The sequence below is a fragment of the Babylonia areolata genome, chromosome 6 (assembly GCF_041734735.1).
Source record: "Babylonia areolata isolate BAREFJ2019XMU chromosome 6, ASM4173473v1, whole genome shotgun sequence".
Taxonomy (NCBI): domain Eukaryota; kingdom Metazoa; phylum Mollusca; class Gastropoda; order Neogastropoda; family Buccinidae; genus Babylonia; species Babylonia areolata.
The window spans coordinates 25,854,779-25,857,278 of NC_134881.1; the positions used below are offsets into that span (position 1 = coordinate 25,854,779).

The 2,500-nt window shown below is 57.6% G+C and overlaps 1 protein-coding gene and 1 pseudogene across 1 annotated transcript in view; one reads left to right on the forward strand and one right to left on the reverse strand.

Moving 5' to 3' along the window:
- LOC143282878 (proline-rich protein 5-like) overlaps positions 1-2,500 on the forward strand; it is a 102,462-nt gene that overhangs the window by 6,982 nt on the left and 92,980 nt on the right. The window lies entirely within an intron of this gene.
- The window catches only part of LOC143283183 (uncharacterized), a 48,054-nt pseudogene that overhangs the window by 1,860 nt on the left and 43,694 nt on the right, over positions 1-2,500 (reverse strand).

The following is a 2,500-nucleotide window of genomic DNA, read 5'->3' on the forward strand; positions in this document are numbered from 1 at the left end:
AGACAGAGAGAAGAAGGGACAGACAGAGAGAATGTGTCAGAGAGTGAAAGAAAGAGTGCATGAGAGAGTGGGGGGGGGGGGGAGTGTGGGGAGAGACAGAGAGAAGAAGGGACAGACAGAGAGAATGTGTCAGAGAGTGAAAGAAAGAGTGCATGAGAGAGTGGGGGGGAGGGGGGGGAGGGGGGGGGGAGAGACAGAGAGAAGAAGGGACAGACAGAGAGAATGTGTCAGAGAGTGAAAGAAAGAGTGCATGAGAGAGTGGGGGGGGGGGAGTGTGGGGAGAGACAGAGAGAAGAAGGGACAGACAGAGAGAATGTGTCAGAGAGTGAAAGAAAGAGTGCATGAGAGAGTGGGGGGGAGGGGGGGGGGGGGGGGGGGAGAGAGACAGAGAGAAGAAGGGACAGAGAGAGAGAGAGAGGGGTGGAGTGTTGGGAGAAAGAGAGACAGAGAGAAGGAAGGAGGGAGAGATAGAGTGGTGAGAGAGAGAGTGTGTGGGGAGAGAGACAGAGAGAAGAAGGGACAGAGAGAGGGGGGGAGAGTGTTGGGAGAAAGAGGGACAGAGAGAGAGAGAGAGATGGGGGGGGGCGAGAGAGAGTGTGGGGAGAGAGACAGAGAGAAGGAGGGAGGGGGAGAGAGAGGGACGGGGGAGAGTCAGAGAGGACAGAGAGAGAGAGGGGGGGGGGCGGATGGGGGCAGAGAGAGGGGGGGAGAGAGAGACAGAGAGGAGGAAGGGACAGAGAGATGGTGAGGGAGGGGCAGAGAGAGAGACATAGAGGAGGGACAGAGAGAGAGGGGGTGTTGGGAGAAAGAGAGAGAGAAGGAGGGACAGAGAGAGGGGGGTGGGTGTTGGGAGAAAGAGAGAGAGAGAAGGAGGGAGGAAGAGAGAGAGTGGGGAGGGGGGGCAGAGAGAGTGTTGGGAGAAAGAGACAGAGAGAAGGAGGGAGAGAGAGGGGCGATCTGGGGGGGGGAGAGAGTGTTGGGAGAAAGAGACAGTGAGAAGGAGGGAGAGAGAGGGGGGGATCTGGGGGGGGAGAGAGTGTTGGGAGAAAGAGACAGAGAGAAGGAGGGAGAGAGGGGGGGCGATCTGGGGGGGGGGGGGAGAGAGTGTTGGGAGAAAGAGACAGAGAGAAGGAGGGAGAGAGAGGGGGCGATCTGGGGGGGGGGGGGAGAGAGTGTTGGGAGAAAGAGACAGAGAAGGAGGGAGAGAGAGGGGCGATCTGGGGGGGAGAGAGTGTTGGGAGAAAGAGACAGAGAGAAGGAGGGAGAGAGAGGGGGGGATCTGGGGGGGAGAGAGTGTTGGGAGAAAGAGACAGAGAGAAGGAGGGAGAGAGAGGGGGGGATCTGGGGGGGAGAGAGTGTTGGGAGAAAGAGACAGAGAGAAGGAGGGAGAGAGAGGGGGGGATCTGGGGGGGAGAGAGTGTTGGGAGAAAGAGACAGAGAGAAGGAGGGAGAGAGAGGGGGGGATCTGGGGGGGAGAGAGTGTTGGGAGAAAGAGACAGAGAAGGAGGGAGAGAGAGGGGCGATCTGGGGGGGAGAGAGTGTTGGGAGAAAGAGACAGAGAGAAGGAGGGAGAGAGAGGGGCGATCTGGGGGGGGGGGAGAGAGTGTTGGGAGAAAGAGACAGAGAGAAGGAGGGAGAGAGAGGGGCGATCTGGGGGGGGGGAGAGAGTGTTGGGAGAAAGAGACAGAGAGAAGGAGGGAGAGAGAGGGGGGGATCTGGGGGGGAGAGAGTGTTGGGAGAAAGAGACAGAGAAGGAGGGAGAGAGAGGGGCGATCTGGTGGGGAGAGAGTGTTGGGAGAAAGACAGAGAGAAGGAGGGAGAGAGAGGGGAGATCTGGGGGGGGGGGGAGAGAGTGTTGGGAGAAAGAGACAGAGAGAAGGAGGGAGAGAGAGGGGAGATCTGGGGGGGGGGGGAGAGAGTGTTGGGAGAAAGAGACAGAGAGAAGGAGGGAGAGAGAGGGGGGGATCTGGGAGGGGGGGGAGAGAGTGTTGGGAGAAAGAGAGACAGAGAGGAGGGAGGGAGAGGGGGAGGCAGAGAGAGAGGCAGGGACAGATAGAGAGAGAGAGAGAGAGAGAGAGAGAGAGAGAGAGAGAGAGAGAGATTGATATGGTTTGTTCATATAGGCCACAGCCCCTTTGAAGGGGGATATACAGTAAAATGCATTCAAAAGTCATGTATTCAAAAGTTTTCATGCACGCTTCTCCTTGAGTGCTGTATACAGATAAAGAGCGAACTTCTTGACAGTCTTTTCATTTGTTGAGAGAGAGAGAGAGAGAGAGAGAGGGACAGACAGACAGACAGACAGGCAGACAGAGGGGCTGTTGAGACCCAACAGAAGCAAGAGCATTCGTTTTGCCACCCAGCAGCAAGACCAAAGGGGCGCACATCCTGCGTGTTGGGCAGTCGTGATCGATGGCTTTGAAACAGGCTCCTGTCCACAAAGGGTAGGAAAGCATGTGGGGGGATGGGGGTGGGGGTTGTGTGGGTTCGGGTGGGATGG